Consider the following 17,489-nt stretch of genomic DNA (forward strand, 5'->3'; position numbering starts at 1 on the left):
GAGTGGTTTTCATGAAATATCTTTTATGTCTCCGATAAAAGTGAAAATGTGGGAGGGTGGGAGTGAACACACACACTGAGACAGAGTGTGGAGTCCATTTATTTTACTACCTGATGTATTTTAATAGAACATGGAAAGAAACTTGCTAGTAATCATTGTATCTTCTGGCATTTTTTTCTTTGTTGATTGCACAAATTATAATGTAGCTGTGGCTAAGCTTTTTAAATGATTCTTTCTGAAAAGAGCTATCGAAAGTAGCATTCTTAGGATTACCGAAGAGCATTGTCTTTTTTCTAAAGCTTAAATGCATAAAGTGCCAAAACCTGCATTAGCTGGTACAGGGAAGAAATAAGATAGCAGTGATTTTGAGAGCACATATGAAAAAGAAACTCATTGCTTATTACCTTACAAATTCATTGGGAATCTGTGCATTTTAGGTTCCTTTTAAGTAAAGCAACCCATAGGATTTATATTTTTAATTCATTATTTGTTATAATCTTTAAGGTAATCATTTCTGGTAGTGGGGTTGTGAAAACCAAATTATCCTTCTATTTTATTACCATGAAAGTAAGAAGGACACTAAAAACTCCAAAGTCTTGTTTTTGAAATATATCTATGAGCTTCTTCACTACTCCCCTCCCTACTTCTCAAGTGGCTAAGTCACTTTCTTTTGGCTTTGTAGTTTCTAAAGATCACAGAGATATACAAAAGCCCACATTCTCCAGTCCGTGCTAATTACTGTGTGTGACACCATGTGGAGCACTGGGGACAAGCCAAGATGGACACGAAGTCTGCTCACTCAAAGGGAATGTCAAATGCTTCTTGGATGTTAAACAGTGTGAAATGCAACTCAAGAAAGCTGTTAGACAGTACATCGCCTGCAACTTCAAATTATGTACCTTTCAAGAAGTTTCTAAAAAAGAAAGGATTTCTATTATTTTTATTAAAGATTTTATTTATTTATTTTTAGAGAAGGGGAGGGACAGAGAGAGACAAGGAGAGAAACATCAATGTGTGGTTGCCTCTTGTGCACCCCCCTCCCACTGGGGACCAGGCCTGCAACCCAGACATGTGCCCTGACTGGGAATCCAACTGGCAGTCCTTCAGTTCCCAGGCTGGCACTCAATCCACTAAGCCACACCAGCAAGAGCTAAAGCAGGGATTTTTTTAAGGAATGGTTCTTGGGTTATACGTTGGTTTTGACTAAAACAGTACTGCAAAGGAGCACAAGGATACTCACACTGTAGTGTAGCCATTCTATTAATTCATTTTCTTTGTGAGCACATTTTATGCTCCAGGCACTGTGCTAGGTGCTGGGATAAAATGGTACAAGATCTTGCTCTTGTTGATATTGTAGGAGAGGAAACGTTTCCTCTGCCCCTCTGAGCTCTCAGCTGACACCCTCTATAGCAAAGCACAAATTAACAAGAGGAAAAAAAGTTTATTAATGTGTATACCTCATGTATACAGGGAGATATTGACCCTCCAAGGTGGTCTAGCATCTGAATAAGGAAAGGGTACATAGGCCTCTTTGAGGAGAGTAAATGACTTTTAGGGAGTATGAACACTTAGAAAATAGATGGGAGGTATGCTGGTTTGTGGCAAAGTTTGTGTGGGTGTGGTGTTGACTTCTCATTTCCTCTCTCGGGACAAGAGTTGATGCAATTCCTGGGGAAGGGATTTATGACAATTGAGTTCCCTTGGGAGGATGTATGTTTAGGAAAATGAAGGGAATTCAGAGAAAGTCTCCCCCTGCATTTGTTGTTTTTCAAGTGCTTACAGCTCAAAATAATCAATATACCAAAGAGGCATATTTTGGGATGGCATGTTCTGCTTTCAGTATTTACAGTCTGCTCGTTAACTTGGACACAAAACAGGTAGAAATATAATTAGGGAACGTACGTTTAGAGTGAGATACATTCTGGGAAAAAAATGTATACTGCTCAGATCGGCAATGAAATAGTAGTGGGTGTGGTGGGAGGTGTTTAATGGGGTGTTGAAGGGAAGGCCTGTGGGCGAAGACACGTGAGACCTGCAAAAGGACGAGCCGGCCACCCAAAGAGCACTCCAGGCCTGGGAGGCATGCACACGTTTTCCCAAGTAATGGACCAATCTATTTGATTTCAGTAAAATTCATGAATTTTACTTTTATCCTTCTATTACCTGCTATTTCAGGCCTTTATGTGATTTGGGGGCCAAATTTTTCTAGGTATTTTAAAATAATTAATAGTGTATCATTCTTGATTCCTAGTTCTTTCTCTTTCATAGTTAAGTGCCAGAATAAAAGCCTTCCAATGAAAATGACAGCTAAAATTTTTTCATTAAGCAACCAACAGGAACTATGTACTTCCTTGCAATTGTTTGCTGGTATTGAGATAACGTTTCCCAAGTAAGGGAGCTGATGTCCAGGGAAGATAAGCAACTTGCCCCTGGCCACACCGCTGATAAATGACTAAGGAGGCATTCAATCCCAGGCCTGACTGCAAAGCCCCAGTACTTCCCCTCTAACAGAGTCTCTCATTTTCTTAACAATAGAAGTGAATAGTATTAAATCTGCATACAACACATGATTCTGGATTTCATCGCTTAAAGACAAGTTTAAGAACATCTTGTGGCTTTCTTACACCTGTATGATTGTTTTCATCACTAAAATGACTAAATATTTTTAGAAGCCAGAGTTTATTCATTCACTTTATTAATTCAACAAATACTAAGTAGGCATTGCTCTGCTAGACACTTGAAATAAAACAATGGAAAAGACAATTATGATTTCCTATCATTGCAGTGTTGGCATTGTTGAAAAGGTTATCATTAAGCGAATAAACTTAAAGCTAATATGTGATTGCAAATTTTAGTAAGTGTCATAATGGAAAATAATGGGGTACAGCAAGTGATAACAGAGGGTTCTCACTAAGATTTAAGGTTCAAAACATGAGAGAAAAACATTTCAGGCAGCAGACTCTAGCAGTAAAATTATAATCCACAAACAGAAAAGCGCTCAAAGCATTTGCAAACTTGTCAGAAGGTCTGTGTAGCTGAGCCACAGTATGTGAGGGCGAGTGACTATTAATTGGAAAGTAAACATGGCAAAGAACCTGTATGAACTTTTAGACTCTTCACTTAAGGATTATGGAGTTTGTCCTTAGTCTAAAGGGAAACCATGAAGAATTTTGAGCCAAGGAGTGACATGATCCAATTTATGCTTTTTACGGATCACTCTCACTGCTGTGCTGAAGGATGAGTTGGGAAAAGGGCACAAGAAGAAGCAGGGAGACCAATTAGGAAACCATTTCCTTAACTGAAGTGACAGGCGAGATACGGCTGATTCAGAGTGGCACTTCAGAGAACTGGACAATGTAGGGGACATTTTGGAGTCGAAATCAAGGAGACTTCATAGTAATGGGTATCAGCATGAGAAAGTTCTAGGAGAGCTGTTGACTTCTGATTCAAGTAGCTGAGTGGAAGACAGTGTCATTTGCTGAGACTGTCAGGAGTTCTGCTTTGAATATGTTGTTAATCATTTGAGAGGAGGAGGCAAATGAAGCAACAGTAATAAAACTAGTGAATATTTATTAAATGTTTACTATTAATATTTATTAAATATTTGACAGGACCAGCCACAGTTTTTAAGGGCTTTGACTGTATCAACTCATTTATCATCAGAAAAGCCCTATAAAGCATACACTATGAGCTTTTCTAGTTTACACATAGAGATATTTTTTATCTATAAACATAGAGATATCACATAACTTACCTAGAGTCACACAAAAAATAATATGCAAGAGGGGGATTGAACCCCAGGTTTCTGACTCTGACTCTGAAGCCTGAAAACTTATCCACTCCAGAGTCTTTCTCTGTGGACAGTAAGTAAACAGATATAGGAGTACACAGTGTTACTGAGTGATGTGGACTCTGGCCCCCAGGGTCTGTGTGTTGTGGCTGTGATGAACAAATTCACAGGGACTACAGAAGTCCTGTGGAGAAAAGGGGACGGCCAGCCACTGTCTAAGTGAGAGAGGGGCCCCGGCCCCTGCTTGGACAGGCTTTTATTGCTTTTCTGGTTGCATTACATGGAGGATGGTCCTCATTTACTATACACAGGTTCACTTTAAGTGGTTACCTTTTACAGATAACAAAGGAAAGAATCTTGCTAATTACTTCAAAGAAAAAGGATATTTGCAAATGCAAGGGGAAAAGTGGTTGAACTGGTTACACTCCATACTTGGGAGGTTTAGCACAGATTTTAGGAAGTTACTTTAAAGATATGCAGTAAACATTTGCTGCCTCAATTCAAGGTGAGGGAGTTCTAGCAAAAAGCAAGCCTCAAAGCAGCCTATGTACAATGCAGGCCTGATTCCACACAGGAAAACCGATTCCTGGGCTTGGTTCCTGTGTGCCGCCTTGCTCCCTGCTGTTTTTCCAAATCAGAGTCTGGGTTACATTCACCATGCCATGTGGATAGGTTCCCTATAACTGAGCAAACCAGAGCTTGGCCACCTGGTGTCTTTACATATGACTCCACAATTACTGTTGATTACTTTTATTAACAGGGTTCCAACCTCTGAGGAGCTGAGAGCTCTCCTCTCTCACCAGACCCAGAGTCCCCATCATTTCCCAAAAGGCTACAAGCCAAAACCATGCCTAAAAGTGCCCCACATTCTTATCTGTACATCAGCCAGCTACGCAAACAGGTCTCCATCCTCTCTGGCATGTACACTTGTGGGTTTCAGAGTTGCCATCTGGTTGGAGAAACTCTCTCCTTCAGGGTCTGGGGTGCGTTGTTCTCAGCCTCCCGTAGTAGTTCAGGGAAACACGTGCTGTGCTACCCTGTGTCATGGTGGAGTCCAGGGAGGCACACTTCCCAAGGGAGTAACTTCTCCATACGTCCTTCAGAAAAGCAGAAGTCTGCAATTCAGCATTCCAGTCACAATTCAGTTCCAAGCATCTCTCATTCATCTGGGTGGTGAAGCAGGTTCCCGCAGCATCATCAGCTCTGCCGCCACCTTCTCCAGTCAGACCTCTTCTCACTGCCCACCTCGTGGCTGACTTCCCGATTTTCAGACCTTCCAGCAGATCTCGTCTCTCACTCCAGACCTCATGGTAGACCTCCTCTCTCTTTCAGCCAGCCTTCACTTAGATACTCAGCCTGGAACTTCCTCTGTGACCTCATATCCAGCCCTTTCTATGGTGTGTTGTCAACTCCCCAGTATCTTTTACCTTCTTTTGACTGCCATCTTTAGTCAGGGCAAAAATTCCCAGCATTGCACAGACATCCAGGGTGGGCATCCACCCCCTGCCTCTCACACAAGCACTGTATGAGCTCCCTCCATCCCCATTATGTCATGAGCCACTGGACATTTTCACAGTCTTGTACACAATACACCCTGGGCGGCAGGAAGGCAAGGATATTAATTTGTCCTTGTTATGCAATGTATCTCAAATGCTGCACTATCCACTTTCCCTTCCCCCAGTCAAGGATTGTGGGGGTTATGCTCTATACCCTATTACAACAGTACAGAGAGGATTTGAGAGTTATACCTCTTGGGAATTACCATCATGCAAGAAGTATTAAATCCTAAGGAATGGAATAAAGTATAGAATAAGAGAAGCTTTCTTGGAATAAGGCAGGAGGAGCTAACAAGAAGTCTGAGAAAGAGTAACCTGAGTGGTGGGAAGCAGCCAGGAGACTGTGGAGGCAGGTCAAGGAAAGGGAAGTTTCCACTCAGTGACTGCTGCTGAAATGTCAGTAAGGTACAAGCTGAAAGTACTGGGGCCACCTGGCACCAGAGTGGTCATTGTTCAACTGAGCAAGAGCACATCACATGATGTGGCGAGTACAAAACCGAGACTGGATTAGAGACTAAAAGGGTAGAAAACATTCTTGAGCTGCTGGCCCCAAAGTACAGCTTCGAGGTGAAATGTCTAAGTGGATATAGGTGAAAGGAGGTGGGATTTTGATTTTCTTCACGTGATGGGATGTAATATGGCTTAGTTCCAACCTTGGCTAGAAAGATCTGTTGGATAGAAAAGGAAAAGTTGAATTGCAGGAAAGAAAGGAGGAATATAAAGAGTGAAGGAAGGGGAGTGCAGGAGAAGAAGGAGGCCCTAAGTGGGAGGGGCCAGTAGGCTCCTCTTTGAAAGGTTGCCAATGTGGGAACCAAAGGCTGCCAGGAGGCTGTGTGTGAGAGAGCCGGGAGTGTTCACTGAATGTGCTCCCTTGCTGTCCTCTGCTTGTGCTCACCAAGAGGTGACTGTGTCTACTGGGAACAAACTTGCCCTTCCACTGTTCTGAATAAAAGGGGGACTGACCCTAATTCCAAAGAGCACCTAGGAACCTCTGAAGCACAGAGCTGTACCAAGCATGTGTGGCACTGAGCCAAATTTGGAAACAGCTGACCTTTTCATCAGTTTCCTCTGAATTACTCTGTATTCTCCTCTCATGCCCGGTGTTGGCCATTCCTACCAATGAGAAGCAATCTCTGTGATTCAAGGAGATAATTCAGGAGTTGTCACTTCAGACAGCAAGCCACCCACCCACCACCCAAGTGACTCTAGGTTTCTTTTTTTTGTGACACTTGCGTTGCTTCAGATCTTTCATTGTGGGCAGCAAGCGCTAGGAAGAACACAATCTAATTATCATGACTCACAGGAAGATACAGATGAGGGATGCAACTCCCTGGCTATTTGCAATTGAAAATAGGCCACTTAAACTTAATGAATCTCTAGAGAAACATTTATATTGAGAGAGATTCCTGTGGTCCTTGAGTATCCTTGAGGGAGCTGTCCATCTGCCCAACTGACTATCAATCAGGATGCCCTTTATACACAGAGGCACACCAGATACACACAGGCACACACACAGGCACATGTGCATATACGTAAACACATTAAGACATACAAATGTTATACACAGCCAAGCAGCATGCACAGAACACACACATACGCATGCACACACAAAAAATGCAGATACAAATGTATACACAGTGTGTGCTGATATACCTAAATACTGTGTATTTTTTACATTGAATATAACTTAATAAGAGTTATATTGTCATTTTTATTTAACAGCTCATCATCCACTAAATTACCAGCCCATCCATCATTCACTAGATCAGAGCTTCCTACTAGTGTACGCAACTTATTGATCTCAAGTCTAGTTATGCTTTTTCACATAGCATGCACAAATGGATAATCTCCTTCACTTTTATAGGATACTCCTGACTAAAAGGATTCTGTCCAATTATTTCCCATAATCACTACTCAAACTATATGTTCTCATTTTCCCCAAAATCTATACATAGCTTTTATAGCATCTTTAAAACATCACAAGTAAGTCTGAGGAATCATCTGGCATCTTGTTGTTTCTGTAGGTGAACAACTTCCAGGGGCATCAAACTCATTTTCACCGGGGGCCACATCAGCCTTGAGGTTGCCTTCAAAGGGCCGAATGTAATTTCAACTCCTTAACAGTTAGGGAGTAGTTACATTTATAAAGTCCTAAAATTATTTCAGCTCTTTGGAGGCAACCGTGAGGCTGATGTGGCCCCCAGTGAAAATGAGTTTGACACCCCTGATTAGACCTTATTCTTCAGCTGCTGAACTGTTCCTTTTTCAGAAACAGAGATACCATCCTAAAATGTTCTGATATTCTTGTTTTGAACTGTTGTGTCTTGCTGAATCAAAGCAGCAGAGTGTAATAAGTTCAATGTCATTTCCTTCCAGAACTAACTCATCTTTGTGGGCTTGGGATACTGAACAAGCAATGCTAGACTTCATCCAAACCCTGAAGATGTATTTTTCACCCGAGAAAGTCCTGATTTCAACAAGAGAGCCATTCTCCTGAATAATGACATTGATGGAGAAGTGAGCATACACAGACTTCATCTTATAACGGAAGCCCAGTGTAGCACCCTCGGTCACGGTCTGTGCGTGACTGCAGATGGTGTGAGTGGTGGTCAGTGCCTGTTTCCCCACCATTTGTTAACCCAGAGCCTCTTCTATTTCTTTCCAAAGAGACTGACTTCTACATTAATGGGACTGAAGTCCCTCTGCAGCATGCTTCTGGGACCCTTTACAACAAATGTGCATCCCTTCAGGGTGATGTCAACATTTCTGATTGCTGAGAATGTCCTTTGTCCTCACTATTGATGGAACACAGCGCTATGTGTTCTAGTTTTTTAGTCATCACTGAGATAAGGTTTAAATTCCAATTAAGATTTTTTTACCAAATTCTGTGTGTGTGTGTGTGTGTGTGTGTGTGTGTGGTGGTGGTGGTGGTGGTGGTGGTGGTGGTGGGGTGGGGAGAGAGAGAGAGGAGAAAAGTCAGCATAGCTGGTTAGTGAGTGAGCAGGGACAAGAATATGTAAAAAATTCTTAGAGCAAAGAGTTTGGTTTTATTATTCTAAGTGAAATTGAAAGCCATACTTTTAAATGGAGGAGTGACAAGAACGACTTCATTTGCAAAATACCACCATGTCTGTGTGATGGAAAATGCTTACAACAACCAAAGAAGTTAGAAAACCCATTAGGAGGCAAGTGTCATGGTCCAGATAAGAGAGGTAGCTTGAACTAGAGTGGTACGGTGGAGACGGAGAAAGTTTGGCAGATCCAGGAAAGATATTGAAGGAAGTGCTGACAGACTTGCTATGGGATTAGACATGAGATAAGGAGGAGCTTAAACAAGCAGGTATGTTTATTGAGAAAGGGAAGACTGGAAGAGAAGCAGAGGGAGACCAGTTCTGCTAGCCATGGTACATTTTAAATTCACAGAATCTGAGTGGAGATGTCAAAGAACAGCTGGATATATAAAACTGGGATTGCAGGGGAGGCCAGGGCTGAAGATAGAAATAGAAGAATTATGAGAATAGAGATGATGGGAAAAGGATGGTCCCAGAGGATGCTGGTAAGGTGAGCATGCACATAAATAAGACACTCTGAGCAACCGGGCACCCTCCAACATTTTAATGCAAACAGAGGAGGAGGGGCAGCAAAGAAAATGGAAGAAAGTATCAATGAAGGATGAGATATAGCGGAAGATGTTAGGTTTTTTTTACCAGTTTTACTAGTATATGAAACAGCTGAAAAGGAATAAATTTATTTTATGTGCTTTCTCCTGCAAAAACTAAGAATTTGGGCAAGGCATCATGGTGGTTTTAAATGTATAGCCATATATTCTTGGCTATTCTGCCCTCCAAGAAGTGAGGTTGACTCCCTCCCTCTCCCCTCATACTCTGTGGGTCTCATTTAATGAATTACTTCTAGTTAATTGAAACTGTAGTCATGATGGGCTAACACTTCAAGATTAGATTAAAAAGACTGAAACTTTTATCTTGGGTCCTCTTTCCCACTCTTTGGAGTCACTCGCTCTGAGGCAAGGTGGCTGCTTTGTAGTACAGTGACCCATGTGGAGAGACATTAAGAGCCCCAATTAACCCCTAGTATCAACTTGCCAGCCATGTGAGTGACCAACTTGGAAGAAAATTCTTCCTCCTCACTTGAACCTCCAGATGGCTGCAGCCTTATCCAATATCTTCATTAGAGGTCCTGAGCCAGAACCACCAACCAAGTGGTTTCTTTCAGAGACTGGAAAGTAATGTTTGTTGTTTTAAGCCACTAAATTTGGGGGTGACATGTTTGTAGGGTAAATGGAGGCGGTCTGGCTTCTTCTCCCAGGTGTCTGGGTAACTAAGAGAAGCAGTGTTCCCATAACCTTGAATGGGCCCGGTAAGTAGTGTTCTCATAGCCTTGAGACTGGGCCCAATAATGGGAAGTGGGCTCACATGTTCAGAGTCGTGCTATGTTATATAATTGTCTGGCTTAAAGCCAGTTTTGTCTGCCTCCAGTACTTAAGGAGGTAGGGACTGCCTGCTGGGTGCCACAACATGTGCCACACAGAGGGGACAGGTGGCAGGCAAAGACTTGCAGAGACATGCAGGGAGACACACGGCTTGCAGCGTGCGTGGCTCGCCCATCCAATGAATAAAGGCATGTCAAGTGTCCCCACAGCTCCGAGAATTTTCTTCCATCTCCCCGAAGCTAGAGTGGACCTGCCAGGCCTTGACAGGCTGCAACACAATGTTAGAAGGTGATAGATAAATAATTCATTACCAGGATGGAGACAGAAAATCCTATGCAACTATGTGTGATAAGCATCCTTGTTAATATTCTTACTGCTTTGCTCCTAAGGAAAAAAATATTCAAATCTGCTAAATGCACGTGGAGAGACCAGAAGTGATATCATTTTTTTTCTCCACACAGAAATGCAATTGAGTGGTGTGGATCCATGTGTTTACCGTCTTCTACCCTCAGCTGTTTTGGTCAAAGAACTTCCTCCCTCAATTAGTATTTCTGGTAATGAGACACAACCCCTAGACGGTCAATACACTGTGGGTTTCATCAAAAATTTTCAAAAGGAATTACTTTAAACCCTCCCCAATATCCCTAAAATTGGAAGGTCAAGACCAAGAGAACACATAGTAAGTAAGGAGAAACTCACACAGACGCCCAGAATCTGCCACCACCCAGCTGTGACACCTACAAATTTAACCAAACTTTTGGACCTCAATTTCTGCATCATTAAAATAAATGATGCCTAGCTCACAGATGGATGGGAAAGTTAAATAAAATAAAGCACACGAAAAGCCCTTTGAAATGACAAGGCTTAGGATGATGACACAGGCCATCCCTGTCGACTCCGTCTGCTGTTAATATGCTGCTGGGAAAAGCTAGATAGAGGTCAATGGCTTGTGGGGGAATTGAATACATTTATTCAGGTGACCCTGACTGTTCCTTTTTCAAATTGTTCATACCCTGTAGGAACTCAGACATTTCAGTCCAAAGCACACGTTTCTACCCGGGTCCCAAATAGCCCCGTTCACCTGATTCAGCTATTCTTCTATTTTACTTTTATAAGTGATTATTAGGAACTTGTTCTTTCTCCTCTTTGGCAGTTCTTGGTATGAGCTGTTTCATCTGAGTTAAAAACTGAAAATCTCAGGGAATAGCTATAGAATCCAAGTCAAGTTAGCTATTGGTTTCAGTTTCAGTTTCTACTCTCACTGCTCTCTGTTGAAATCATTAAAAAGAATCATACTAATCATAGCAGTCACCTGTAAGCAGATGATCATTTTAAAAATCACTAACTCGTAAAGTCCACACTTTGAGAAATGCCTTACAAATAAAATGTGTATAAACAAAATGTCTGTGCTCATGGATGGTTATTAAGAAAACTATGGGTTTGGACTAATTTTTTCTTTTTCTTTTTTTTTTTAGCTTCTTCTTCTCCTAAACTTTTATAAAGAAGTACAACATTCCTAGGGGAAGCTGCTGGTCTCTAGGAATAAATGCTTAAAAACATTATAGTCCCAAAATTGATCCACTTAACTTGTCAGAAAAGACACAGAATTATCATCTCTTCATAAAAAATTTATATTAAAGCATAAATTTCACCTGTTTCTGTCTATATCTTCTTAGAACTTAATTTTTGTAATCAATTCTTTTTAAGGGATTTTATTTCCAAATTTCAGCAAATATTTTCCAGTGTGATCTGTCCTACACACATGGATACTTGTAACTATTGGCTTTATCTCAATTGTTTCAGATTTTAAATATTTTTAATATGAAATTTTGTGAAAATACTTCATATTAAGAAAGTAGGAAAATAAACATTTGTGTTCTCAACACTAAGATGCACAGATGTTAATATTTTATCTATTTGTTTCAGATACCACTATTATTTTAAAGAAATGACATTAAAATTACAAGCGAAGCTTTCCAGATTCCAATTTTTTTCTTCCCTTTCCATGCACACAACTTACCCTGAGATTTGTGTGTTACACTGTCTACTTATATTTCAATAATTGTACTGTATGTGTGTGTGTGTGTGTGTGTGTGTGTGTGTGTATGCCAGTTAAAGTTGGGGTGCCAGAATGTCCTTGGTATATTGATGAAAGGATTCAAAGGCTTAAGGGAAAAGGGATTTGGAGTGAATTTACAATGTGTGAGCCACTCAGGCAGCCTATAATCCTGTCCAAAGGGGAGTCCTCAGAAAACACTATCTTTAACAATGCATTGAAAAATACACTGGTAAGGAAAGGACCAGCACCCTAAAAGGCTCGGAGTACTTCAAGGCAGTGATGACATTGAGTGCTGCTCCCTTTGAAATGGGCTCCCTGCTCTGCAATTCCATAAGGAAACCTGGAGGTGATTATAAAAACAAGGAGCAGGACTAGAGCAGGAATCAAAGGAGCTTAATGCACACGAGATCTTTGGTAGCTAATTGATTATGGTGTTCCTAGAAAAAATATATTTGGACAATCTGTAGTATAAAAATAAACTTTAAATCTTTAATTATTGTGAACAGTTTTTAATTGACACAATGGAGAGTCACAACTTCTCACTCAGTTCCCAGACTTGAACCAATTCATAAACATAAGCCCCTTAAATGAAGGGGAGTCCAGTTTCCCTAAGGTAGCCCTGCCACACTACAGCCAGAAGGTTGTGTAAATATTCCTTCAGTTCCCCAAAGCACCTGCAGTTATTTAGTGTGGCCAGGCCCTGGGGAAAGAGAAATACGCAGACTCTTCAGAGATTATTGAGCTGGCTCAGAGCTAACACTAACCCAGCAAGATCCTACGTCAAGTGGTCTAGTAGTCAGAGTAGGAGCTTATGGAAGTCAATTACCCACATTAAATGGAGTTGAGGGTTCAGAAATTTTTTATTATAATGTAGAAAAAAGAAAAATCAGAGCTCATCTCACAGTGGACTGAATGGGTTTGTAAACTCCCCTGTGCTTAACTATGCAGTTTTTAAAATACAAACCATACATTATTCAACAGGAAATATATCCACTTTAGCTCAATCTAGGGAACAGGAAGGATCGAATGAAAGTAGCTGGAACAACTCCTCCCTTCAAATATGGAAAATCACCAATAATATTTCAGAGATTAATGGCACTATCAAATTTGAAAGATAAAGGGTGAGATTTTTATCAGTGCTCCAATTTAATTCACCTATGAAGTCTATGCCAAAGAAAGATGGATTTTGAATTATGCAATTAGCATAAATATAATCAGGTAGCAATGCCACTTGCACAGTTGTTTAAGATGTGGTTAACGGCACACCACTATTAAATATGGCAAACGCTTTTTCCCTAGACCAGTTAGTAAAGGTCATAGAAACAATTTGCTCTTATGTAGCAGGGACAGCACTACAGATTCCCTGTATTAACTCAGGACTTTGGAGTCTTTCCAGCTCTCTGTGATACCAGGTCTGGAGACCTTGATTATCTTACCATCCCAACAGACATAATGTTTGTCTACTGCTTTGGTAACATCATTCTAATTGACCCTGGAATTACATGTGTGGGAATATTTTTACACTGAAACTGAATTGCGGCAAGTCATCCTTCACCTTGACAAATATCACACCTTTTTCTTAGCATGCATCTCCTTTTCTTCACTTTGTCACTGTAACTGATAAAAAATGTCTCTCCTCATAATTTCCCCTTAAATGGCTTCTTGTAAATAATCTGTTCATTTTATTTGAATTTTCTGACCATTCTTTCTTCGTGTCTTTCATTGGTTCTAGCTCAGTCTCAGTGATTGCTCATCACCATTATGGAATGTGTTTTGTCTCAGAATTCATGAGGAAAGAAGACTCCAGTCTAGAAATTTTGCATAGAAAAAGATTTAATACAGGGAATTAGAGTCTTACATAACTATAGGGCTAAAGAAAGCAAAAGTCAATCCAGAAAGTGGCTGGAAATCTAGAAGTGACTGTTCATAGACATGAGGCCACCAGTGAGAATTACTCTACAGCTGCCACAGGAAGAAGTGAGGACTGAATCTTTGAGCATCAGAAAAGTGGCTCTCATTGGAATAATGGACCCTAAAATCAATGGTAGGGAAATTTTGAGGAATGAGTCTTCAACAGTGTGAACTCAGCTTTTATGCTATATAATCCCATATAAACAAATGTAGATGAAAAACTTAAAAGATTTATTTATTTATTTTTATCTATTTTAATTGTTGTTTAAGTACAGTTTTCTGCCTTTTCCCCCCACCTTCTTCCCCTGTTTCAACCCCCCACTTGTTATTGTCCATGTGTCCTTTATAATTGTTTCTGTAAACCCTTTACCCTTTCCCCCTATTATGCCCTCTTCTCTCCCCTCTGGTCACTGTCTGCCTGTTCTCAATTTCAATGTCTTTGGCTATACTTTGCTTGTTCATTTTGTTGATTATGTTACTGTTAATGGTGAGATCATATGGTATTTGTCTTTCACCACCTGGCTTATTTCACTTAGCATAAAGCTCTCCAGTTCTATCCATGCTGTTGCAAAGGGTAGGAGCTCCTTCTTTCTGCTGCATAGAATTCCATTGTGTAAATGTACCATAGTTTTTTGATCCATTCATTTACTGATGGGCACTTAGGTTGCTTCCAGCACTTGGCTACTGTAAGTTGTGCTGCTATGAACATTGGGGTGCATAGGTTCTTTTGGATTGATGTTTCAGGGTTCTTGGGATATAATCCTAGCAGTGGAATTGCCGGCTCAAAAAACAGTTCCATTTTTAGTTTTCTGAGGAAATTCCATAGTGTTTTCCATAGTGGTTGCACCAGTCTGCATTCCCACCAACAGTGCACTAGGGTTCTCTTTTCTCCACTTGTTGTCTGTTGCTTTGTTTATGATGGCCATTCTCAACAGTATGAAGTGATATCTCATTGTGGTTTTAATTTGCATCTCTCTGATGGCTAGCAATACTGAGCATCTTTTCTTATGTCTCTGGACCCTCTGTATGTCCTCCTTGGAGAAGTGTTTGTTCAAGTCCTTTGCCCATTTTTTAAAAATTTATTTTAATCATTGTTCAAGTACAGTTTTCTGCCCTCCACTCCCATTCCACCCATTTTTTAATTGAGTTTCTTATCTTCTTAGAGTGGAGTTATGTGAGTTCTTTGTATATTTTGGAAATCAAACCCTTGTCTGAGGTATCATTGGCAAATATATTTTCCCATATGGTTAGTTCTCTTTTCATTTTAATTCAGTTTGCTTTAGCCATGTAGAAGCTTTTTATTTTGATGAGATCCCATTTGTTTATTCTTTCCTTTATGTCCCTTGCTCTAGGGGACATATCAGTGAAAATATTGCTGCGTGAAATATCTGAGATTTTCCTGCCTATGTTCTCCTCCAGGACTTTAATGGTGTCACGACTTATATTTAAATCGTTCTCCACCTTGAACTTATTTTTGTGTATGGTGTAAGTTGGTGCTTGAATTTCATTTTTTTGCATGTAGCTGTCCAACTCTCCCAACACCATTTGTTGAAGAGGGTATTTTTGCTACACTTTATGCTGCTGCCCCCTTTGTTGAATATTAATTGATGTAGAGACTTGGGTTTATTTCTGGGCTCTCTGTTCTGTTCCATTGGTCCATGTGTCTGTTCTTATGCCAGTACTAGGCTGTTTTGATTACAGTGGCCTTGTAATAGAGTTTGATATCAGGTATTGTGATCCCTCCTACTTTGCTCTTCTTTCTCAAAATTGCTGCAGCTATTCAGGGTTGTTTATGGTTCCATATACATTTTTGAAGTGTTTATTCTGTCTGTGAAATATGCCACTGTTACTTTAATAGCTATTGCATGGAATCTGTAAATTGTTTTGGGTAGTAAGGACATTTTGATGATGTTAATTCTTCTGATACATGAACACAGTATATGTTTCCATTTGAAAAACTTAAAGGATTTTGCCCTGGCTGGCATAACTCAGTGGATTGAGCGCGGGCTGTGAACCAAAGTATCACAGGTTCAATTCCCAGTCAGGGCACATGCCTGGGTTGCAGGCCACAGCCCCCAGCAACCGCACATTGATGTTTCTCTCTCTCTCTCTCTCTTTCTCCCTTCCTTCCCTCTCTAAAAATGAATAAATAAAATCTTTTAAAAAATAAAGAAAAACTTAAAGGATTTAGATAGAGTTAAGCACAAAAGCACTTTATAAATCTATGACACTATTATATTTTTATGATTTTTATCTATTTATTTTTAGAAAGCAGGGAAGCGAGGGAGAGAGGACAAAAAGCATTGAGAAAATTGGTTGGCTTTCTTATGCCTCTAACTGGGGACCTGGCCCACAACCTAGGCATATGCCCTGACCAGGAATCAAACCAGTGACCTTTTGATTTGTGGGATGATGCTCAACCCACTGAGCCACATCAGCCATGGCTAAGGCACTATTATGCTATTTGACTACAAGTATAATTTGATAGTTCACTCAGACATTTATAAGACTTGACTGAGCTTTAAACACATTCTGCAAATCCAATCTATATCCATTTATAGCTAAATAAGTACTTAGCTCATGATAACCCAGTGTCCTCTACCCCAGTCAAGAATAGATGACTTCCATTAGCACAGCTTCTCCTTATTGGAATCATTTTGGACAATGGCTTTTGATTCATTAAGTGGACTCATAATTTATGCATTTATTAATTCATATACATAGTGAATAAATATGCAACTGTTAGATAAGAAACACTACCTAGCCTTATGCAAAATGCTGAGTGGGATACAAAACAGCATATTGTTCTCAAGAGACACCAGACATACAAATAAAGAGTGAATAAAAATAATATTAGAAAATAACAAATACAAGGGTAGAGCTACAAAATATTATAACATATAACATATAAGAACCAAATTAGCAACAAATAAATGCTGAGCTTTGAGTTGGAAGGAGTGCTATTGGGTGGAGTGGTCAGGGAAAGATTCATGTAGGAAGTGGCTGCTGATCTGGGACCTGAAGGCTGAGTGCAAGGTGAACCTGTGAAGATGAAGTGTGCCAGAGAAGCACCACAATGTGAGCAGAATCGAGGAGGCATGGGGTATGAGAGATGTCAGAGGCAATGAGTAGACCATTGTTGGCCCATCTGCCTGGTGTATAGTGATGTGTAGAAAAGTATTAGAATTTGGGCTTGGAAAAGTGAGTTCAAGAAGATTTTATCCTGCAAGTATTGAGAAATGTGGCAGAGGTTGCTAGTTGACATAAATACCCATTTTCCCATTTTCCTGTGGTCACAGGTGTAACCTTACTGGTGTAATTAGATATATGTGTGTTGAAACAAGACTATTTTCTACCTCACTCCACACCCCCACCCACCCCTAACCCCATCCCTACAGCTGTGAGAGGTGAATGGATATTATGTGTGCTTCTGGGTATGCCCCTAAAGGGAAGAAGCATGCCTCCTCCCCCTTTTACTTTCCCTCCTCCAGCCTGCCACCTGAAATATGGAAGTAGGGTGTATCATTTGGGACCAGGTGGACAGGAAAAACTGATACTTAAAATAGGTGAGATATCTATCTATCTATCTATCTATCTATCTATCCATCCAACCACACGCATACACACACACACACAGAGCTATATCCATACAGCTAAATGAGTATATATATATAGAGAGAGAGAGAGAGATAGAAATATATACTATATATAACCTCAATAAAG

At 40.4% G+C, this 17,489-nt stretch overlaps 1 pseudogene; it reads right to left on the reverse strand.

Annotated features, from left to right (window-relative positions):
* Window positions 1-7,574: 7,574 nt before the first annotated feature.
* Window positions 7,575-10,025, reverse strand: LOC114507320 (annotated as a pseudogene).
* Between the last annotated feature and the right edge of the window lie 7,464 nt (window positions 10,026-17,489).

This window comes from Phyllostomus discolor, chromosome 10 (assembly GCF_004126475.2).
Source record: "Phyllostomus discolor isolate MPI-MPIP mPhyDis1 chromosome 10, mPhyDis1.pri.v3, whole genome shotgun sequence".
In the NCBI taxonomy this organism is placed as follows: domain Eukaryota; kingdom Metazoa; phylum Chordata; class Mammalia; order Chiroptera; family Phyllostomidae; genus Phyllostomus; species Phyllostomus discolor.